Source organism: Phalangium opilio, unplaced genomic scaffold, assembly GCF_054372755.1.
Source record: "Phalangium opilio isolate 3A_F unplaced genomic scaffold, DU_Popi_V2 ptg000009l_1, whole genome shotgun sequence".
Taxonomy (NCBI): Eukaryota; Metazoa; Arthropoda; class Arachnida; order Opiliones; family Phalangiidae; genus Phalangium; species Phalangium opilio.
In genome coordinates this window covers 8358442-8383803 of record NW_028324146.1, presented here as the reverse complement: position 1 = coordinate 8383803, position 25362 = coordinate 8358442, and the positions used below count along the sequence as shown (strand labels likewise).

The window sequence follows — 25362 nt, the reverse complement described above, 5'->3', positions numbered from 1 at the left end:
TGGAATGTTATATTTTCCTATTTTTTTTTTTGCCTTTAATAATCCGTGAGGTGTTTATGCAAAGGATGAAATAGATTAAAAGTAAAATAAGAGTAATTAAAATAGTTATGTTTCGATTTACAGGGAATCTAATCTGGCAGTCGGAGCGTAATTAGAGTCCCAAATAAATATTTTTTAAAAAATATTGTAGAAAAAATTAGGTTAAACGCGTCTCTGATACTCGAAAAACTCACAATGAAAATACATTATTAAATTTAACAACAACGTCTATATCTACTGCTTGGCCATTAAAGCCTCCAAAACCCACTTAGTACCCCATACAATTGCACAAGGTTAAAACTTTCTGCCGTTTACGGATGTTTTAAAGTCGATTAAATGTCTGACTTTATAAACAATTTCACACTGCATGCGAGAACTTCCCTCGCTATAAGGGGTGTAGTTCAGCATATAAGAACTGCACTTCCTGTATTGGGATATGGTTCCACATGTGAGAACTATCCTCGTTTCTAGTGGCCAAATTAATTTACCCCATAACCTTCTCTATATGTTCCCCAAGAAAATTCTATAGATATTTCCCAAGTAAATTGAAAAGATATTTCCCAAGATATTTCCAAAGACATTTCCCAAGTAAATTCCAAAGACATTTCCCAAGAAAATACCAAAGATATATCCCAAAGATATATCCCAAGAAAATTCCAAAGATATTTCCCAAGAAAATTCCAAAGATATTTCCCAAGAAAATTCCAAAGATATTTCCGAAGAAAATTCGAAAGATATTTCCCAAGAAAATTCCAAGGATATTTCCCAAGAAAATTTCAAAGATATTTCCAAAGAAAATTCCAAAGATATTTCCAAAGAAAATTCCAAAGATATTTCCCAAGAAAATTCCAAAGATATTTCCAAGTAATTTCCAAAGAAAAAGGCCAATATTCCCCAATTTCCTAAAGAACGCCTTAAGGATTTCCAAAGAAATTTCCCAAGGAATTTTCTTAAGAGTTCTTAAGAAGATTTTTGTAAGGGGATACATTTCTATCTTCTAAATCTGTTAAAAGCCGTTGGAAATGGTCTAGTGTTAAAGCGGCTACGTGGTAGAGGAGATTTATGTTTGTCTCAGACCATTAATGCGGATATTTGTTTTTACTTTCAGAATCTTTTTTGGCAGTACCCACTGTCTTTTCACGAACAAAGGCCGTTTTCGAACTACAGGGTCAGGACCTCGTAATTGAATGTCGTTTCAGTAACGGCGAGACAAAAGAAACGAAATGGCTTGGACCTAACGATGAAGTGTTACCGAGGAATTCCGAAAAGTACAAGGTAAATCAAATTAAATTGGTACACGGGAATGATATATTACCATAAGTCCGTAAGTTATGTTCTATAAGTTTGTCAATGGTTTTCGAGAGCTTGAATAAAATAAAAATCTCATGAAAAATAATGAATTTATTTTGTCTGTGTAAAAATGTAGATACAAACTTTATCTAATGACTTACTTGTCATTTGTACGACGGCATTTAATAACCCTATAGAATATATGGACGCTTTGTCGGTACAAAAACCACGTAATGAACGAGTATAGAGAGATCAGGATTCTAGGCGAGGGGCTAATCACTGTGAAAGTTTTAGTACACGGATTACGTGTAATCATTTTAGCACTGTTAAGGGCAGGGCTTTTAAAGATTCTTCGTAATCAATTTAGAAGAGTCAAAGTTACAGAGCCTACTCTTACTCTGTGCTTTGATATTTCCAATGGCTTTATTGTAGCACAAAATATAGTTATTCCTAAATTCACAAGAAATGATCAGAAATGCCGCAATTGCGGGATTTTTTGGTGGAAGCCCCGTCATTGGGAAGTTAGACGTTTCTCCTAACCCAAGCCTATCGCCGCGTACATCTTATCCTAATAATGGAAAAGAGTCAATATTGTCGCACCCTACCGACAGACATCAAGCCAAATATAAGTTAGCTCCCCAAAAACCCTGAGTCTCAGCCGAGCGACGAGCCCTATAAAAGGCGCCTCGTCCCGTGCTAACGCGCGCTTCTCTCCCCGAAGAGGGTAAAGCTGGAAAAGCTCAGCCCTTCGTTACGGCCAAGGCATGGGGAGCATATTATTTTGGGAAGTCAATATAGATAAACAAGAACATTTGGAAAAAGGCATATTATTTTGGGAAGTCAATATAGATAAACAAGAACATTTGGAAAAAGGCATATTATTTTGTTAAGTCATTGAAGATAAAAACAATACTTAGGAAAAGGCATATTATTCTGGGAAGTCAATGATGATAAACAACAATATCTTGGAAAAGGCATATTATTTTGAGAAGTCAATGAAGAGAAACAAAAATATTTCGGAAAAGGCATATCATTTTGGGAAGACAATGAAGGTAAACAACTACATGGTTGAACACTGATGTCAGTTGAATAAAAAGAATATAAGCCTAAAAGTACTAGTCATGATCATTTATTAAATACCTCAAATCTTCCACGAAAATTTTACGGCAATGTCGCGACGTCTAATTGTCTCGGCGTCTAAATGTCTCGGTGCCAAATTGTCGCGGAGCCTAAATGTCGCGGCGCCAAATTGTCGCGGAGCCGAAATGTCGCGGCGCCTAACTGTCCCGGCGCCTAAGTGGCGGTGCCTAAATGACCGGCACCTAATTGTCGGCGCCCAAATGTCCCGTTCCGCCGTACTCCGCCTCTTATTTACTGCCGTGACAATATTGCTTTCTGTGGACTGCGAACGCGGTCCGGATATTGCTAATACGTTTGCTCCGATTTTCCAACTGGGAACACCGTAACAAACACACACGGACAGAAACGTCCAGTGTAATACCTCTCCTTGACGGCATCGTCACTGGGAGAGGAAATATTATCCTTTGAAGAAATTAATAAATGTTCAAAATATATTCTTGTACACTTTGATAACTGAAATTTATGGCATGAATAGCTACATTTTTTCATTATATTAGAAAGCAGAAATGGGCACAATTAGTAACCAAATAACTATTACGGTTAAAGGACTATCTGCATAAAAATCATCTTGAACAGACACTTTTCTATTAAGTTTAAAAAACGTTTCTTGTTAAAATATGTAACATTTTTCTTGGGGACAAAATGGAGTTATAAGTGAGATTATATTTAAAGATACATAGATAAAATATTCTTCTAAATTCTATATTCCATAATTTCCATTAAGTTTATTTGTCTTTAGTAAATAAGTAGTGTATTCTTCAACTTTAGCGACTAATAAAAAATAAAACCATGAATTTATTCATTTAACATGAATATACATCTGCATTCACTAGTTAAACTACATATTCAAGGATGGGAGGGGCTTAGTTTGAGTGACGCCAGAGAATTGCCGGCGGTTTGTTTTTAAAGCTAAAGCTCTTGTCATACGAAAGGCTAATTATGCTTAGAAATTGATCAACTACCGCATTATTTTTACCTCCATCAGCAGGGAAGAAAACCAGCAAGATCAATTCTCATAATTTCAGATGTTGGTAGTTAATTTTCAACCGTTTCACTTTCTTTATAGCCAAGGCTTAGCCCTTTACTACCAGTTTTTAGTTTTAGATTAGGATAAACATTGCACGCACTTAATATAATTTAATTTAAAAGATCAAATCACCTTCAGACATCGTGTTGAGATATTTATTCACGTATCGGCGATCATTTTTAATATTCAGTTGTCAGTTGTCGCAGTTTGGTAAACCTGACCGAAAATTGTATCCCTCATAGAATTTTGTTCAACTGGTCGTCTGCTGTTCGAACTTCCAGGTGTCTCGATTTTGATTGGATACCGCGACGCGTTTGTAATAGAAAGGTCCCTCCCATCCCTGAATAACATGATAGAAAGGCTAATGATACACATATATATTCATGTTAATGAATAAATTTATGATAAAACCAAATGCAATGGTTTAGTGTCTTTGCTAATTTAGATGTGATTTAACCAGAAGTAGGATAAGGGACTAGAAGTAAAGAGCTCTAGCATTGGTAGTAGATCCTGGCACTAGCGAACCAATGTGAGGACTTTATGCCACTTCCATCGCGCCTACACTAGAATGAAAAAAAATGGTCGAGTTCCAATAAAATTTCTTACCCCTTCCCCTCAACCTAAAGCGGCGGAACACGGACGCGGGTGCTAGAATCTAGTTCGGTCGTCTACCACCGCGAGCGTCTCACGTTTTGGAGGGAAAATTCAGAAACCGCTACTAGAGGGCCAACAGTTGGTGCCTGATGTAGAATATTCACTTTCACCAAGTGAAGAATTTGGTTACCTCGATACTTCTTGTCTTACTCCTGATTTAACCCATAAAAGAAAATTTAATGTAAATTTCGCGAAAATGAGTGAGTCGCCATCGTAGGTGCAATGATAATTAACAGGGCCTCTTCTAATATAGAATTATATGAATTCATTCACGTTATTAAGAGTTTAGGAATTTAGATTTATACGGTGATTATGACCTAGCATACTTAGTAAGGAAATATTCGCTGCAAAATTTATTCTATATTTAATCTTAAATTATTATTCGTAGAAACGTTTAGATTTTTGTAAATAAATACCTTAAATTCATGTATTACATATACTGTATATGTTAATGATGTATTTGATATACATCATAAAAATGCAAACGAAGTGGCTATTAGAAACCTATTATTCTTTCATTGATAGAACAAGACATTACCTTGCAAAAGTCGGAAGTGCCGTTATTATCCTTTTAAGGTATCATTGCTTGGTCCACCGATAAGTTTAAACATCGTTTCCTAACTTTGGGATTATTTGAGAAATATACATCCATTTCTGTGTTTCTGCGGTGGCACCAAAAAGTGCTATCACGGAGATTGTAAGAGCAGTACAGTTTTGCGCCATGTCTAGGCGCTGCCTTATATTGTCGAAAATTAATAGGCTAACGTTACTATTGTAGCGAAGTTGTGCGACGATAAAATATTCGCTTAGCATATTGCTAAGATCACGATTAAAATGGTTAAGGGTGAAACCACACTACAAAGAGGAATAAACATAAATACGTGGTCCGAGCTCGTTACCCCTACCTTCTCTAGCGGGGTAGCGTATAAGAATTAAAATACTAATGGTCAGTATGTCTAGGGGATTTTTATAGAGGGTATAATTGAACGACATTGAGAGCTACCAAGGTCATAATGTTTAATCTTAACAAAATCACTAACAAATGGAGAATCAATAAACTAAAATAAAAAGCATGCACGCGATAAAGAAAATACTAATAAAATAAAACATACGCAATAATAATATTTACAAAAATAAAATGGTCATGACCCATTCTCTTATTTCTCATTAAGGGAGATATATTAAATGTATCTCGTTAGGCGAGATACACTATACGACTTCGTAAATAGATAAATAAAAGCATGCATTTGGTGACGTTACGGTTTTGCCACAGTTCGAGGTGGGGTGCACCGAAGTTGATGAACACGAACGAAGAGTTTTTAATTGTCCATGACGCGTCCGCAAAAACAACGGAAGGCGCGACTCGCTACGCGCGAGCGTCGAGATTTCCGACGGTTTATTTAAGTTTTAACCATAAAATAGCGCGCCCGAACTTAACAATTAATGCTGGTTAGGGCCTCATGGATTCTCGGGAACTCCAAAGGGCAGCATCTCCAGTAGCTCGAACTTCAGCTGGCGATTCTGGTCGGGCAGCGCTTCCTCAGGAAGGTCACGATACGAGTCTTGTTTTCATGAAGCCATGGTCGAGCTTTTATAGCCGGCAGGCGGTAGGTTTTCCTCTCGTGTCACGAAGAATGACACGGCGTGGCGCTCTTAGGTAGAGTTCGGGGTTTTCACCCTCGAACGTCGTGGCGACGGCTTGGTAGCTTAGCGTTGGCGGGGTATCCCCGTTCTCGGGCCGTTCGCGTTTTCGGTGAATTACCGTGGGGTGAACCCCAGTCCGCGCGCGTACTTAAAATCTATTTACACATACTATACACTGTAAAAAATAATGGTGCATTCTTACACCATATATGCTGTTTTTTTCGGTGCCAAAATTGACACCATTTAAGGTGTACTTCTACACCATTTTTATGATAAATTCACGCCTTTTACAAATATTATTTGCAAGTATGAACGAAATATTAGGCATTTATGCACCATTTATAGTGCTTTTTAACATCTTTTTCAGGAAATCTTTTGAACTCTAATATTACTACTTAGTTTAATGGTGTTAAATGTAGGCAAAGTTGCGCCACGTATATCACATTACTACACCAAATGAAGTGAAGGTGTTAAATATTTTTTCTATATTTAGCACCACGTTTAAGGTGTAAAACAAAGCCATTAATACACCATTTCAAGTCTCTGTTCACTCCATTTCAAAGCCCTATTTACTCCATTTCAAAGCCCTATTTACTCCATTTCAAAGCGACTATTTACTCCATTTCAAAGCGACTATTTACTCCATTTCAAAGCGACTATTTACTCCATTTCAAAGCGACTATTTACTCCATTTCAAAGCGACTATTTACTCCATTTCAAAGCGACTATTTACTCCATTTCAGAGCGACTATTTACTCCATTTCAAAGCGACTATTTACTCCATTTCAAAGCGACTATTTACTCCATTTCAAAGCGACTATTTACTCCATTTCATAGCCCAATTTACTCCATATTTAATCCATTTCACACCTCAATTTACTCCATTTCAAACCCCAATTTACTCCATTTCAAATCCATATTTACACCATTTCAAACCCATATTTACACCGTTTCAAACTCCTATTTACTCCATTTCAAGTCCCCTTTTAACAATTTCAAGCCCCTGTTCAACCCAATCCAAGTTGCTTTTACAACGGCAATTAACAGATTGTCTTCCATTCGGCTGAAAAACCCCGCAATTTGGCGGATTTTGGATTCGGTATATTATGATTAAAAGTTCCCGATGGAAATACAGTAATTCTCGGGAACACGAAGACTCTATACCCGAGATAATCTGATTATCTAATGAAGGTTGAGTGGTTAGGTAAAATGAGCAATAATTCCATGTATTTTTTTAAATTAATCAAAACGCGTCTTGGATTTAACCAAGACCTAAAAAGTATCGATAAGAACAAGGTTAATCACTTGACTGAATGCGCAGATATTGAAACTTTTTTTTAATTAAAACTTACGTGCTTAAGAAAGTATGTTCCATCACCCTATTCCATTGAATAAACTTACTTTACTGGTAGTAAATTTTTTCCCTCTCAATAATTTTAAAAATTTACTTATCTCGGGTTTTCGAGCACAATTCCATTCCCCGAAAACATTTTATAACTACATTTATTATCACTTTTAAGAGAGTACGTGTATGACATTGTGTCGTTAATAGGTTGCTAACATATCCCCGTTCATGCCCTGAACGCTCCATAGTGAAACCTTTTGTTAATTTTAGTGCAAATTTCAACAATGGCAGCACATTCAACATGGACGTTATGATTTTTACTCTTGGTTAAACTGACTTATGTTAATAGACCACTTCGACATGGAAAGACACGGGGGTAAAACTTTGCCTTCCATCTCGCTCGAGTGAGTCGAGTCGATGGAAAGATCATAAATAGAGCAGAGACGGCGAGGGGTGAAACCCCCCCCCCTCCCATATGTCTCGATACTAAGGATTGACATCTCTTTTTTACGTAAAAAGGGTCTATAGCAACGGTACGAGAGACAATGGTCAAACGGTTCTGCCATGGCGTTTCTATGGTTCGCAAGCAGTAGGGGCGTGCATGATATTCGTAATTTTTTGATTTTCTTTGTTGTAATTGTTAACTTAAGCGTGGTCGTAGCCTGAAAATTATGACTTGGTTATTTTTAAAAATAGCCCGCGTTCACCGAGTCGCGTGATCTACGACGCTGTGGCTCGACTCTGCCACTTAGTCTGTATATCTTCAGGAATAAGGATAATGCATTAACGGTTTTTAAAGGAATATGGGATTTTTAAACTTGTCGCTGCGAATCTTCCTATAGTAAATGTTGTATTTCTAGTAGCCTCAGAGACTTCTGGTGGCACTCTTTATGCATTTGGTAGAACAGTTTTATAGAAATTGAAATGGTAGAAGATATTTATAAAATAAGATTTGTTCGAATATTTAAACTTCAATTTGGTCGAATTATTTCGTAGTTGTCCTATTTCAAGGCGAGGAATGCTCTCAAAAACAATTACTATTTGCTGACGAATACCTTAAAAAGTAATTCACACAGAATACTCGAGCAGCTTAACGCGTAATTGAGTGGGCTATTGCCTTGGTGACGAGGCCAGCGAAAGACAAGGCATGAGAATGGCACAAGGCGTACTTCAATCAAGGGGGGTATACAACTATACATCCTCCTTGTTCGTATCGGGCGCAGCAGAAGCTAAAGCAGACTACCCTAAATCGTTTTGTCATTGTTACGTGTAGTTACTAGTTATAAGGTATTTTTCCACACGAAAACTCTTAAAAGTGATAATAAATGTAGTTATAAAATGTTTTCGGGGAATGGAATTGTGCTCGAAAACCCGAGATAAGTAAATTTTTAAAATTATTGAGAGGGAAAAAATTTACTACCAGTAAAGTAAGTTTATTCAATGGAATAGGGTGATGGAACATACTTTCTTAAGCACGTAAGTTTTAATTAAAAAAAAAGTTTCAATATCTGCGCATTCAGTCAAGTGATTAACCTTGTTCTTATCGATACTTTTTAGGTCTTGGTTAAATCCAAGACGCATTTTGATTAATATCTGTTACTTCGGTCTTAATTTTTATTAATTTTGCGTACATGTGGTGGTAAATTTATTTCAGTGCTCATTCCCGCATGCTGCAGAAAAGGAAATAGTTTGTCATTCAATAGACTGAGAGCTAGTAGCGAAGGGGACGTCACATCAATATTTTTAGTCTTAATTTGAGCTGATGAAGTAAGATATACGAGGGTGTGATGTCATGACAAAGATTTTAGTTTGACTATTTGTGATGAACCCAGACCAGAATATACCAGTTGCTTTCAGGCAAATTTTGAACCCCATTTCCAATGTCATTGTGTCAACAACATCTTATTCAGAACGGATATTTCTCTTAACCTTTACACAAGATTCAACATATAGAATACCATCTTTTGTGGTGCTTTAACTTTAACCTAATTTAAGAAAATAAAATGGTAAATTTTTTTGTTAAAAATGACATGATAAAATAAGACAACTAGCAATAATTTGGCAATATAATATTTTGTAGTATTTTGGAAAAGATGGCAATTTCATAATAATTTGATATACAATAACAGGAATACATTTAGCCATTCAGTTTTAATGCAAAGGGCCCCTCCTTTGGCGCGTCTTAAAAAGATTTTCTCTTCTGTATAGTGTGGTAGTTTGGCATATTTTATTTTTAGCTCTGTCCTTAAGTACAATCTTAATAGGCCTTTCTATAAATTATTTCGCGGGAGGGTACGAACGCCCTTCATCTCTGCTTTTTCCCCCGGCAACATTTTCTTTTCGCGGGAGGGAAGAATAGCCTTCGTCTCTGCTTTTTCCCCCGGCAACATACGGATTTTATGTAAAGGCCTATTGGATTTAGCCATTGGGATAGATGATAAATGATTAGCCAGCATACTAGGGGAGTCTGGCAATGGAACTGCGCTTAGATTTATCATTGAATATAGGAAATACCAGGACCAACAAATTATTTACTAGTATTTATGAAACTAATGGTAACTATTTTACCTTTGATAAATAAAGTCAAATGAGAGTTACAGTAGTTTATTGATGTCAAATAATAGTATTATTTATTTTATAAAATATAAATTGTAACTTTTTAAGGTTATGGCTGTTCAATAATTACTTTCAAATCATTAAAACAATAAATTGGTTTAAGAATATTTTGGTTAAACGCATGATTATTTTATTGGAATGTGCTAAAGATTTATTTTAAAAACACATTTGGATTGATAATTGCTACGTTTATTTATAGCACGCAATTTGGAATTGAATTTCCCTGGTTGTTATTTATTTATGGTATTCATTATAATTATTTTCCAGTAAATAAAAATTTTGTTTTTCACGTTCAAAGCTAATAGTTGCGTTTTTTTAAAGGGTTTCATTCATAGCTTTAGAAGGAAAATTATTTTTGACACCAGAAAGGCTTTTGAGAATAATTAGTGATTGCGTCCTGGCTGGCAAAAAATAGACCTTAACAGGGAAAAGCTATGAATAACTATAATTAATTTTAACTGAATCTAAAATGTAAGTTTCACTATGAATACATGAGAGGGATTAAAAAAATGTTCAAAGACAGTCATACGTGAAGGTTGGACATAAAAAGTGTGAAAAGTTCAACATAAACGTTAGAGCACCAATAATCATTTTGTTAATCTCTCAAGTCACGTGAATAATTCAATGATGAAAAAATATTTATACACATTTAATCCTAGGACTGTAAAATTGAGAATATATAAAAGCCAGAAAAATAGTAAGCATGGGTTTTAATGTTAAATTATTTTAGGTATAAAAAAGGGAAGGGGGAGTTTGTTAAAATACTGCTAATATACTCAAAGATGCTTTTTAAAAAGGGTAGTGATTTGTTGGTGTAGAATCTGCAGTTTAGCTCAGAGAGTTAATGAAGCGTCTTGTATTTCGTTAGTGACATCTTCAATCCAGTTGATTTTTATTTTTTCAACATTTAATACTATTGAACTAAGATGACGTTAGTGGTTAATGTCATAAATTGGTAGCTTTTTTTGCTGGTTCCATCGTGCTTGGTTTTGTTTTATTGATGTAGAGTCTGCAGTTTAATTCACAGTTAATGAGGAGCCTTGTGCTTCACTATTGAACTAAGATGGCGTTAGTGGTTAATGTCATTAATCGGTAGCTTTTTACTAGCTCCATCGCGCGTGATTTTGTTTTGTTAGCGACATCTCCAGTCCATTTTATTTTTTTTTATATATTTTTTCCTTTTGAACTCAGATAGCATTACTGCTTAACGTCATTAATTGGCAGCTTTATTTTACTAATTCCATCGAGCTTGTTTTGTTTGGTAAACGTCCGTAAAATAACGTTCATAAGGCGTTTCGATGGAGTCCAAGATGATTATGCGGTTAATCACAGTTGGGTTTTTTAGAGTTACGAGTGAAGTACTTGAGGTTTAATCGGGTGGTGAAGGAGGGGGGATTTGGGGTATTTCACCACCCGCGGACACGGGGTAGTCAGTTCCTGTAGGGTAGGCATGCTGACAAGTCCCTTATTCCCTCAAAACTTTGTCGCCCAGAAGCTTGGCTTACAGGAGTGCGCCCAAACTCCCAACATAGTAAAGTACATAATTTTAGTAACAAACCATTGCTGTTCTAAATTTTAATAACGTTGAAGCAACTTTTGTTCAAAAAAGTTTTTTTTAGCGAATTCATATCTGTTATGAACTTCTATTGTGTTGATGAACTTGAAGGCAAGGCTTGCCAAGCCGTTATATAATTATGCAGGGAAACCAAATAATTGACATGTACATTGGCCTTGGTACAGCTTGACGTTCTATAGACACTCGCTCAACCAATACGAAGGTTATTTCTTTGATATCTTTGGTTTTTTTAATCCAAAGTCGCTCTCATTCTTTGAACACGCCAGTCTAAAGTGTCTGTTGTTTCGGCATAGAAGTTGAATATTTATATTTCTTGATCTGTCTATCGAAGCCTTGTGGTGTTGTTTTTTATAATGATGATGATCATATTTTTTAGTTGTGTAGTTTTAACCTTTTATTATACTGGTAAAGGCTATGATGAATTATCTTTTTGTTGAAGCTTAGCAGCTGGCACGTGTTGATACAATACGCTTATAATTGTACGAAAATAGTCTTTAAATTGCATGTTTCAAAGTTGAAAATATGCACTGCTTGTAGCATCTATGTCGAAATAATTTTGTTCTTCGTTATATTAGTTATGTAAAGGGGCGGAGGGGGAGGAGGCGAAAGAAAACTTTACTATTTACTGGCTACATAAGTTTATAAGATATGTTCCATAAGTATGTCACTACCCATACTTCGTAATGTTAGAGGCTTAATGAGAGCTAGTTCAAGAACGACGTGAGAATTGACTACACTCGGTTTTGCAGTCCATCCTCCTCTTTAGTCTGTACTAAGCCTTTGACAGGGCCTCACTAGGCGTCGCTTTACGAGAATCTATGACGTTTCACCTACGTCACTTCATGACAAGCTCTCATTAACGAGTGACACACTTATGGAACATATCTTATAAACTTATGCTGGCTATTATATGTTCATTTAAAAATAGATTTTGAGGGTCAATTTTTTAAAATTTTGTTAGGCAACTCTTAGCTTTAAGTTTGGAAACAGTGCTGCTAGAACATGAGAATTATTGTTTTGCGCGCGGGTTACCAAAGGGACAATGAAAAGGTTATTAAATTTTGAAGAAAAAAAAGCTATTCGAGAAGTTTTGCAAATTCTACCCCTGTTGGTTTTACTCAATGGCACCCGTCACTCAGACTACTCCAGCTGGTGAGAAACACATAGAGAATATGCAAAACTTCCTGGAATATTAATTTAAAAAAAAAATGGTTTAGTTATTTTATTTACAAGGGTAATGTAATATATATATATATATTGGTAAACGCAATTGGGGAAATAATTCTCAAACTTTATAAAAACAAATTCTCCAACAATAGTAGGGTATTAGTTAGTGGGACAAATTAATTAGTTCATATGGCCATTAAATAGTTTAAAAATGGATTTTTGTAAGTGGTATTAGATTGGGTCGGGTACACATTATTGATAAGTTATACAAAGAAAAGGTTATATTAATAAATAATATTTAAACACAAAATCTTCGCTACAGGGGGTTTAAATTAAAACAGTATAATATTAGATTAAATTAATTTAGTTTATAAAATCTCGTGGATTATTTTGAACGGTTTGAAATTGTTAATGCAAAAAATTTATGGGCGTCTTAATGTAAAAAAATATAGCGCGCTTAAAAGAGAAAAAAATGGAAGATGCGAAACTGATATTTAGAAAACTCTTCGAATATATTAAGTTTAATCAGTATTTATTTAAAATTTGGATACGAGTGTCTAAATCTCAGTTCTAAAAATCTGTTCAATGTTAACAAATAATATGAGTTTGTCTCAATAGTATCACCAGCTTATTAAAGAATTATATTTAATCACGTAGCATTACCAACAGGGGCTATGTTTTTAACTTGTTTTTACATAAAATACCATTGGGGCAAGACTAATACAGAGTATTAAAAACCCTTCACTAGAAAATTTACAAATTAATGCAAGAATCATCGCCCTTTTTCATAACAATAGCATGGCCCTACAATCCTCCCTCCTCTCCCATTCACGGTTATTATAGTCTGGGCAACATCAAAATTAATCTCAAACCATTGTAAACCTTACACATGCTCTAGGGCCACCAATCTTACCCAAGCATAAATTACTTTAAAGGGAATATGAAACTATTAGTATATCTTTGACAGATATGATGCTCCTTTCTGGTACGAATATTGAAATTTTAAGCTTTACCCGGGGTAAATTTGATATGGATTCTTCAATCACGTTAGATCCTTTAATGTATCTGGACTCTTTCCAAGAGCAGAACAGTGACGTCAGTCAAGTTACTGACGAATCTCTCCCTTTTTCTGAGCATTGCATCACTGACCTCGTACCAGCCGTTGTCTTTTCTCACAAAGTTCACATAATGTCCCTCGGCCAACGATTGACCTTTGTGAATAATCACCCCTTTAGTTTTAAAAAGCATCTTGCTCAAAGTGACATTTTGATTTTCAAAACTTGATATTTTGGTCGAAATCTTAACGGGACGACCATCTTTGTAATCGCCACGGAGAAGACACAAAAATACGTACTTCCCGCTGGATATCAATACATCACGCTCTTGTATTTTTGGGTTGTTACAAAATACGCATGGCACCTCTGTTAATCTCATCCTTTTTTCTAGAGATTTCCAATCAATTTTATCTCGGTTTTCTAGTGGAAGATTGAAAATGTTGCTTTCAACAATATTTTCCGAATTTTGTTCAACTTGACATTTGGGGCATTTGGTAACATTTCGCGACTTTGACCAAAAAAGATCTTTTAGAGCCTTAGAGTAATCGCCTTCCATTTCTTGGCTTAGTGTCGTCAAGAGTACCATCAAAAATTCACTGGCGTCTTGTTGAACGTTTTGCGTAAAATGATTTCCGACAGCCATTCTCAGTTCCAACCCTTTACGACTGAAACTTCCTTGAGAACTCTCGATGTCGTTTATTGTGTCATGGAGGCAACGTAAAACTGGTTTTTCAACGAATGATCCATTGTAAGATTTAACCAATTCCCTTAATTCCGGCACTAATAAGAGTAGTTGCAAAACGCTATTAGAATAGCACGTTACTTGATCATCGTTAGCTAAACCTTTCAAGGGAAAACTATCCAAACTCTGTTGGGCTTTCCTTTTCTTCTTCGGTGTTTCTTCACATCTCACTTCCTCGCCTTCTAAAAGGCTTTTAGATAGTGTAGGCGCACTTCTTTTCCCACCTCTACTTTCTTTCGACTCCGTTATTTCCAAAAGAGGCAGATCTGGCCTATATTTTATGCGAAGCCTGTTATATTCCATTATGGCTCGTCCATCCGCCTTAATTTTAGTCGGATCGAACTGTAATAGATGGAGTCCGGCTAAGGACGTCACTCTCGATAAAGCGACGTACGCCATGCCCGTTCCAAATAAATTCGGACCCAAATCCATAATGGCGCATTTTAAACTCATGCCTTGGCTTTTGTGTATCGTAATTGCGTATGCCAGGATGACGGGAAACTGGGAGCGCTTAACGTAAATGTTTGTCATGAGCAAAAATTTGACGCAAATTTTCTCAACTAAAAAGTCAGTGTTAGCGTTGTCGTTGTCGTTGTCGTTATTCGGTTCGCGATCTACTCTGAGAAAAATACCAACAACGTTTCCTTGTTCGTCCTTCTTGAATCCAGTTACGAAACCCATCGTACCATTTACAACGCCTTTTTCAAAACTGATATTCCTTCTGACCATTATACGGCAGCCAACGCAAAGAATTAACTCGCTCTCCAAACCGCCCGTTTTGGACGGTTCGTTTTTTAGACTTTGAAGTCTCCTCAAAATGTTTTTATTCATTTTTTTGCCATAGTCAGCGAGTCTATCCTGGCAAGGAATGACTTCAACTTTCTCGCCGTTTTTTCGCAACATTTCGCCGTTGAATTTTTCGCACATGGCTAATTTAGGCATCAAACAAATTGGGTGAAACCCTTCATTGGACAGCTTAATGAAAAGGTCCATAGCCACCTTGATGTTTTCTCCTCCAGCAACCAATCTACTTTCTAAGGTTACAACATCAGCTTTGGAAATATTTCCAATTCTAACTCTGCTTAAAATGTCGCCGTAACTTCGGTCGTTGGCTTGTCTAACATTTTGCGTTAATTCATCGTATTTAAAAAACTTCCAAAGATCACTACCTCCGATGCAATTGAATCTAAGTCTGGCTTCTTCGGAAGTGATTTTGATGAACGCGGGATTTCCTTGAACCGGAGGCAATTGGAAAAAGTCTCCCAAAACAAGAATAAATACAACTCCACCAAATGGTTGGTTCATTTCCCAAAATTCGTTCAGCCTCAAGTGAACGTGTGTCAGTAAAACCGATGAGACCATAGAAATTTCATCAATAATTAACAGTTTTAAATTACCCAAAGTTTCTTTCATAATGCTCATATTGTCAGAACTTAGGGAATGGTATTCGGCAATACGCCCATGATCTACCGGCAGCATTAGCAGGGGTAAATAACGAAAGGAGTTAGAGACGCTAGCTTCCGTAGTGTAGAATACAGTGGGACCTTGAAACGTCATAGAATTTGTAACTAACGTAGTGCCATCTTTGGAACTGTATTGTAAATAAGACCAGAACCTTAAAAGTTTTGCCTTAAAATCTCGCACCGCAAGGTATTCTGGGTAAAGTAAAATGGCGGGTGTCGATGTTGTGAAGTCGTCTCATAAATCAACCCAATATAGTTATTATATTCAATCGCGAGTAAACAGCGATTTAAAGAAGAAAGGTAAGTCAACAATTTGCAATTTGAAGCCGGGGAAATCCTCAAAATGTGTTCAAACATTTTGCCGTAAGTGCGCGGTTACAGAGTCGGCCCAGTGAGCTAAGGCTTAGTGATTTTTCCGAGTCAGTGCCAGTGGGAACTGTGGGATCAGGATCATCGACTGTATCTGTGACTAAAGAAATTAAAACAACTAAAACTGTATTGAAGGATGCAAAAACGACTTTAATTCCATTTCATTATCGAAAAAGGAATTTACCAACTTTAAGATTGCATGTTTCTAATTCAAGTGCACCTTAATGAATAAACTTTACTCTAAGCCTAATTGTCACTTAGTCGTAAGCAGACGAACACTAGCAGACGAAAGTAGCAGACGAAAACTAGCAGACAGGAGGAAATCGATATCCCAGCATGACTTTCGAAACTTTGCTGCCACGCTATTGGTTGGAAAATATCATACTTATTTTGAATTATAGACGGCGCGACCGAGGCGTTTTCTCTTTTCTGTGTCTACGTTTGAAAGTCCCACTGTATTCTACACTACGGAAGCTAGCGTCTCTAACTCCTTTCGTTATTTACCCCTGGCATTAGTAATCTGTGTAATGTTACGCCATTAACATTCAACGCTGCCAAACCCGTTGGCGCGGCAATTGCCACGCTAGCAGGATTTTGAAAGTGTCGCCTTACGGCGTTGGCGAGAGTGTCGATAAGAAACGATTTGCCAGTGCCACCAGGTCCCGACACAAAAAGGCACTTGTTTCTAGATTTTTCTCCCTCTTGGGAGAAGTGATCCATGATGTGATCATAAATTCGCCTTTGATCCGAGTTTAGTAACGCCACATTGTCAACATCAGTCTCGAAATTCATTTCCATGGCAGCTTCCACATCAGCCATCGCGTGTTCGGTTTCGATAACAATTTCCTTCCCTTGCAGCGCATTTTCATCGTCGTCACTTTCAGTCTCCGAGACTATGGTTTCTGGCTCTTTCGCCTTTTTAGAAGCCTTCCGTTTCTTTTCAACTTCTTTGGAAACCGAGAGTTTCTCGTGATATTCTCTCATATCTTTTAACACTGAAAGCGAGTTTTCGAAAGCATCGGCGTATGTTTCAAAATCGCCCAATAGCTCAGTTTCGTCACGCCACGGTTTGAAGAGGATCAGTAGAGCGTGACAATACTGTTCTTTCTCCTCTATCGGGTCGTGAATAAAGTGCTCTATTATGTGCGGCTTAATTCTCTTTCTCATGAAACCCAGATTGTTTTTCAACTGGATTACATTCGCATTTTTCTCCACACCCTCAGAGCGCATCGCATAATCGTAAAACTGACCAAATTCCCGCAAACTTATATTTTCCAAGCTGTCAGGACGATTCGGATATTTGTCGTCGACGAACCCTTTTTGGCAAGTGTCCTTGCTTTCGGGGTCAGTTTCCCTCAAACGAGCGAGTTCCTTGTAACCTTTCAAAATTCTCGATCGGTTTTCTTTCAAGTTAGTGTTTATAAATTTAGTGCTGTCAGACTTGTTGAAAAGGTCTTGGCCCAGCATCATATCGAGAGCTTCATAAATTCCTATTTGCTTGCACGTCAAAGATTTCAATCTATAGGCAAATAATTTTTTGGACAAACTTTCGTTGCCTAACTCGGCAAAAGTTTGGTCCATGTCAGCCCGGTCTCCCTTTGTCACGTAAGCCGTGACATAGTTTGCCACTATTTCCGATTTGTCAGCGACAAATTGCAAATCCATGTTGGCTTTGGAAGCCAAAAGTAGCGTGGGATTGTAATCATTGATTAAAACTTCGTGCTGTTTTCTCGGCAAGTCGTACAGTCGTTTCTGCACCTTTTTACCTCTCCGAGTGACGTATGTCACGGAGAGGTATTACACCGGCCGTGTCTGTCTGTGTGTGTGTCTGTCTGTCTGTGTGTGTGTCTGTCTGTCAGACCCCACGTGACCGCGTTCGCAGTTTACAAATCGGAGCAAACAAATACCCGATTTCCGGAACGCGTTCGCGGTTCACGGAAATTTGGTCATTCATCTACCAACACCAGTCTTTACTAACTGGCTTCTAAGGACCACAATCTGCTAGTCTTTGTCCATCCCACATGGACACTAGTCTGTACGTGCTTGCTTCCAAGCACCACCAACTTCTGTTCTTCGTCAATTTCACCTTGACTCCAGCTTCTATGCACCACCATCTTCTGTTCTTCGTCAATTCCACATTGACATCAGCTTCTATGCACCACCATCTTCTGTTCTTCGTCAATTCCACATTGACACCAGCTTCTATGCACCACCATCTTCTGTTCTTCGTCAATTCCACATTGACACCAGCTTCAATGCACCACCATCTTCAGGTCTTTTGTCCATTCCACATGGACGCCAGTCAGTACATTCTGGCTTCTTTTCCTCCGTCATCGTTTGGTTTCAAGATATACGCGGCGATCGGCTAGGGTTACGAGAAACGTCTAGCCTCCCAATGGCAGGGCTTCCACCATCGGTTCACGCGAATGCGTTTTTATTTGGTTTTAAGATTTACGCGGCGAGCGGCTAGGGTTACGAGAAACGTCTAGCCTCCCAATGGCAGGGCTTCCACCATCGGTTCACGCGAATGCGTTTTTATCTATTACTAGCCGTTACCCGCGGCGTCGCTCGCGTGTAATAAGAACTTCCATCTAAAATGATATAAAGAATGTGTAGATTTTACTGATGACTAATATTTTTGTGGCACCCTAGAAGCGAATGCACTCGGCACAGTCCGTCAGCCCGTCGGGATATTTTTTATTACTTTTCAGGCGGACATTAAGGGTTTTTAAGTTTTTGGCCGCCATTTAAAAAGATGGCAACAAATCGAACCCAAAATACCATTCAGCCCGTCTATAGGTTTAAGGAAACCATTGTACTAAATATTTGTGAAATCGGTTGGAACGCGCGGACTTTATTGCATAGAGAATATTTTTTACATTTCTGGGCGCCATTTTAAAAGATGGCGAAAAATCGAACCCGAAAGACCATTCACCCCGTCTTAAGGTTAAAGCAAACCAGTGTACTAAATATTTGTGAAATCGGTTGAAACGCGCGTACTTAATTGCATAGAGAAGATTTTTTACATTTCTGGGCGCCATTTTTTAAGATGGCGGCGGATTGGAAAAATCTTTCTTAGTACGCGCCTACTACTTATGAGTAACGTTCCTGCAAATTTTCAGCCTTCTAGGGCAAGCGGTTTGGGCTGGGCGTTGATTATCTGTCAGTCTGTCAGTCAGTCAGTCAGTCAGGACTTTGATTTATATAGATATAGATTATAATGGAAACGAAACGTATATATACCCCAAAATTTGAAAAAAGCGGGCAAGAGGGGTACCCTTCACTTTAAACGTCAATATTAGCAAAGTTTCGAAAGATAATAGGAACAACTTTATTTTAAACGATTTAACTATTTTTAAAGTTATTTACTGGCGATTAAAATAATTAAAAATAATTATATTTATTTAAATATTAAAGATAAACCCAAGTACCGAAGTCGTTAAATCATTGCCTCCTATATCTATCAAGGCCCGTGCATTGCGTTATATTTCCTACATTGCCTCCTGTATCTATCAACGCCCATGCATTGTGATATATTTCCTTCATTGCCTCCAATATCTATCGAGGCCCGTGCATTGCGATATATTTTTGAGAACAACAACCAAAATGGGAAGCTCCTCTCAGAACCATAATAATTTGTTTTCTCAGTTATATGAAATGAAAATATGGATAATATTTTCGGCAATTCGATTTGAATGGCTCTTTCTGATGTATCATCCTCTCAGCACTGTTCATAATGGACAGGAACGTAGAGATTCGAGACACTAGGAATTACGATAGTGTTTCAAATCCTCTGTATTGAGGGCTTAAAGGCTTGGAGTAGGTCGAAAGATAAATACACATCCTATTTTGTAGTTGTACCATGCGTACCACAATGTTGCCAGGCGTTTATTAAAGGATGCTTGGGTACTTGGTACAGACTGTTACGTCTACCAAGTTTCCTAGCATCCAAGAATAAATAGGATTCATAGAAGCCAGTGTTAAGGGCATGTCATGGGTCAAGTCGTTAAATATATCGACGCAGTTAAATAGCTGATGGCATTATTTTATCCACTTTCCTATTGCCTTCGAGTGGAAGTTCAACTTTGGCACGGACGACAGATGGCGCTCTTAAACTTCTACCCCCAAAAATCGTTGTTGTCTGCTCGTTTTCCCCTTCCGCGTTTTTTCGTTATAAACTTATGATTTAACGAACTGTTAAGATAAAATTTCATATTTCCTAAGACAGATAAGCTTCTACTCCTTTCATATTACTCCCAGTTAGATTTAATGCTTAAAAAATATATTTTCAATAAAAACACCGCTTCCACTAGTGGATTTATACTCCTTGTTAGATTAGTGTAGGTGTAGAGAGTAATCATTACAAACGCTAAAAAATATATTTTCAAAAATGAAGAACATAGAACATTTATTCTATATCAAAAAATATTTTGGTGGTAAGATTGCTTTAGAAAAATCCAAACGGCTAGATATTGGTAAAAAAAGACATGTGTAAGCTATTTGTAGATGAGATAATTGTTTTACATGTTTTAAATGAGACTAAAACTTCCACTATTGTGTCTAAAAAAGTGTTGGCCATGTATATTTTTTAAATATGACGGAATTGCGGTTGATATGATAGCGCCCTATTTGCGAAAAAAACCTTTTTTTAAACAGTTGAATCATTCTTTGATAGAATTTCGAAGGAAGAAGTTAAGTGTTAGATTTGCTCGATTAATTTTGTTCGGCAAATAATATAATTAAGCCTTACGTATTACTGAAGGAGATTGATTTTGCCAACCTTTGTGAGTATTTAACTGTTTAATAATTATTTTGGTTAAGTGGGAGCCTAGCTTATGTGTGATTGGGTTGTGGCTTCCATGATTTGGGCACATTTGCTTTTTGTGTGGCGAGGTATGATTCAGCTTTGATATGGACAAATGTTACAAATCATACTGGTAGACTAAGAATGCGGTTGAGGTATAGCGAGAGAGTAGAGTTTCCACAGCAATTGAGAGATATTGAAAAGGCTTGAACAATAGACTATTTTAAAATTCAATTCCTGCGCTTGCAAAGAATTAAAAAAAGCGATAGATGCATATATTTAGGTTGTTTAAGGGGTAGTGATAGTCATCTCCACTCGGAGAGGTAATATTTTGGCTTTCCCAACTTGTTCATTTTACGGTGACGAGTAACTGATCTAACAGAATTCATAGTAGCAATGTTTGTTACGTTTCGAGGGAAACCGTAACGACACACTTTCAATCCTTTTTTAGAATTTTTCACCTTCTTATAACAACTGGAAGTGCATTTGTGAGTTTGGAATTTTTTTACCAGCCGGTGCAGTTCCGGACTTACCGATGCTCTTGGCATCGAACACGTGACGTGTTTTTGCACGTAATCCAAAATAGTCTCGGTCGAAGAAGTTCCAATCTTTGGAGCGTCCTTGGCCCACAATAGCATGTGGTAGTGAGGCAAACCTCGAGATTGGTATTCAACCCGCCAAAAATGATGTTCTATCATGCCAAGAACTGGATTTTGCTTACACAAAACAAAGTTGTTTAACAGCGACCGCACTTTGTTGTGAAAGTGCAAATTGACGCTAAGCGGGTCGAAATTCAACAATTCAGCCACCCTCATCGACTCTACTCCTGGAACGTCTGAATTCACTTTTCTCAAGTGATCGTGCAGTTCCATATCATCGTACTCGGCCGGATTAAAAGTTAAAAGCCAGGTGGGAGGACCAAATTCCCGAATCATCGCTAAAACGTTTCTAAGAACCTTATACCAGTAGTCCTTCGTTCCTCGAATATGACCCAAGAAAGTAGCTAAATTACTCTCGAGTTCTTTATCGCCAGATTTAACTCGATTGAGCAAATTTTCAACACCAATTGGCATGGGTTTCTTAACACGAAGAACGTAGTTCAAACTGCTAGAAATCGCTTTCATTTCGCATTCTTGATAAGAGTGGAAGAGATAGGCGTAATCTCGTCTAAAAATGGGACTTTTGTTCAAAATACGGGATAAACGATACTCGGTTTCCGTTATTTTCCCAAAAGGTCTATCATCGTGCTTGCCAAAGCGACCCCGAGGGAACAAATGAACGAAGCTCACGTATTCTAGTTTTTTGTCCCAAGTGCTAACCGGCTCGGCCTCGACGCGCTTCATTTGGTAAGCACCCAATAAATCCTTCGGCGGTTGGACGTTCACTGGATGAATAGAGTAATGATCGTACAGATCATTGGCTTCACCCTCAGATAGTTTTCGCAACAAAGCCTCGGGCTGTGTTAAAATTTTGTAGGCGTTGCCTGGTGCAAGCCTAGACTGATTTTCATCCTGCTCCTGCATGTTCGAAGCGTTTTGGTCACCTTGGACGTCGTGACTACTATCCGCTGGCCCTTCTGTTTGAAGCGCAGCGGAAGCGCGTGTCAACGCATCAGATCCATCATTAATTAACGCAAGTGGATCTGTTACGCTCAGTAATTCTTCGGGAGTCAATGAATTTTCATTTCCATCAATTTCATGCGTGCCACAAATATATTCCTCATTCATTGTCGAAATATCAATGTCTTTGTAAAAAGGGTTTATCCTTTTCAGCACACTGAAAGCTTTCAACACTTTTTCGAGGCAAACAACCTGTTGCCAAACTTTTTTGTCCGCTGTGGGAACGCCATTGACCAAGATATGCAGTTCGTGATTTTTGGGCAACGTCTTGGGAATCATCTTCAAATTTTTCTCCACGGGAATTGGAAGATAAATTACTCTTCCCTTTAAAGCTTTAACAGTGCCAAACTGCATGTTGGAGTTGGTTTTGGTGCCTAACCGCACCACAGTGTGGAAGGCCTTCACAAGCTGAATTAAAACTTTCTCAAACATGTTTAAACTGGTGACATCTGGTGGAGGATTGTCAACCGCCAAGTTGTTCAGAAAACATCTGATGGGAACTTTACCCTTTCCCAAATCCGTAGCGCAGTAACGACATAGTAGCATGTCTGCTTCTCTCGTGTCGGAATTATTCATTATCCAGCCAGCTCTTAAAATCAGATAGGCCTCGTTCTCAAAAACAGCTCTGTTTACCAGTTTTTCTACTGCTCTTAAATCAGATTTTTTCAATAATCTTAAACAGCAGTCGCAGGGCGTGTCATGAAACTCGTTGCTGTTTAGCATTGCCCGAGCGAATTGATTCTCGTAAAGACTCAAGATTTCACTTTCATCGAGAGTCGGCCGAGGAGCGTTAATGCTTCCTGTGGGAGCATTGTTTTGTTCGTTATTTAAATTTTTCCCACGTGTAGCAAGGGTTTTCCTTAATTCCGCCATGACATTCGTCACAGACTCGTAATCACCACTTTCAATTTCAGTTGAGATTTTAGTTAACGCGTTGAGTAACGCTTTGACGTGATAAATATTATTCAGAATATTTCTAATTCCCGAATAGTGAGGAGCCAGTTCAGCTAAAGCACGCAAATGACTTTGGCACTCTTCGCTATCAGCGCAGTAAGCAGTGTGTCCTAGGAACGGAACTATTCTCACCACTACTTCGTCCCCATCTGGTGGTATTAACACGTTTGATTTTTTGCAAAATTCTTTTCTTAGTTCGCAAAGGTCCAAATCAGACTCAAAAATTTTAGTCAAAGATTTTTCATTAGCATTGGCAACTGTGTTTATGAAAGCTAGTACTTTTGCAATGGCTCGAGTTCGAACATTACAAATGTCACTGCATTCCCAGTATACAGTTTTGTTTTGGGTTTCAATAAACCCCCCTTCATTGATCACAAAATTTGCTTTTGGATTCTTCTCTTCAGTTTCAACAATTTTGAAAAGATTTGTAACAATTCCCGACTCATTAACTTGCAAAACTCGTTCTACGTTACTAGTCTCGTTATTGTTTTTTATGTCAACGAAATTTCCCATTTCGTCAACAAACAATTCTTTAGTCGAACTCGTAACACGGTCTCTCAGAACTTTTCGTACACGACCATTAGAATCCAATTGAAAAATTTTGGCGTAATGTGACTCATCGCCAGTTTTCAATATTTTTCCATTATTTCCAATCAGATGATAGGAAGTTTCATGGAAATAGGCCTCTTTCATGCTACTGTGAAGCCTTTTCCCACCCACAACTTCTGCCAAATTGTCAGGATCAATGGACCCAATTTCTTTGATTTTCTCGACAAAATCCTTAAATTCACTAACAACAGTTGTTAGTTGGGCGTGGTAAGCCGAATACAATTGCCTTTTTAAATGCAATATTCTACCAGCTAGCACTTGGCATTTTAGCTTGTGAGAGATAGACTTCGTGCGTCTATTTTTAGTCTCAGTGTCAAAAGACTTTGACGGCGCCAGTCTTTCAGTGAGGCGTTTGACTAGAAATCTTTTATAGCTTTCGGCTATAATTTTTTTGTTTTTCGTTTTGAAAATCCCCGCATTGAGGAGTTTTTTCGCAAAGACAAATTTATCTCGTCTATTTGGTTTTGTATTTTTTGAACGCAAATTAGCAGCTCCACCTGGCGGAATAGTTCTCTTCGTTTTTTTCCCTCTCTCAAGTAGAGATTTACGCTCCACATAGTTTTTTGCATTATTTCTTTAAAAGAACCCCTTGTTCTTAAGATAGTACCGTTTACACTTAAGTTTGTTAGTTTGATCACGTTTCAATGATTTACTCTGAACTTGCAATTTTAGCTTGGCTTGCGCTCTTCTTTTTTGCAATAGTAAACGTTTATTTACTTTGTTTCGTTTTTCTCGAGAAAACATTTCAATTTTTCAAAATTGAGTGGAACTTTTGTACTGTATATGTTATAGGTATACACAGAACGCCTTTGTACTTGCAAAAGGTACACGCAGATCCTGTTGGATTTGCAAAGGTACACGCAGATCCTGTTGGATTTGCAAAGGTACACACAGATCCTGTTGGATTTGCAAAGGTACACACAGATCCTGTTGGATTTGCAAAGGTACACACAGATCCTGTTGGATTTGCAAAGGTACACACAGATCCTGTTGGATTTGCAAAGGTACACACAGATCCTGTTAGATTTGCAAAGGTACACACAGAGCCCCTCTGTATTTGTAAAGGCACACTTAGAAACTTTTGTATTTGTAAAGGTGCACACAGAAAATATATGTAGTTCAAAGCAAAAGTAGATTTTAATAACGTAGAAAAGTTTGAAAAAAATACACTTAAACAAAGAGAACATAAACTTAAAAGGAATTGAAAGAAGTAGGCTTAAGGTAGGTTTATAGAATTGATATGAAAACG

General features: G+C 37.6%; 2 long non-coding RNA genes across 2 annotated transcripts; both read left to right on the top strand.

Moving 5' to 3' along the window:
• Nucleotides 1–8733: 8733 nt before the first annotated feature.
• Nucleotides 8734–9185, top strand: LOC149713671 (uncharacterized). Its single transcript, XR_016371486.1, has 2 exons — nt 8734–8906; nt 8972–9185. It is a non-coding gene; the product is annotated as an uncharacterized LOC149713671 (long non-coding RNA).
• A 6593-nt stretch (nt 9186–15778) lies between these two features.
• Nucleotides 15779–16377, top strand: LOC149713670 (uncharacterized). Its single transcript, XR_016371485.1, has 2 exons — nt 15779–16058; nt 16127–16377. It is a non-coding gene; the product is annotated as an uncharacterized LOC149713670 (long non-coding RNA).
• Nucleotides 16378–25362: the final 8985 nt, after the last annotated feature.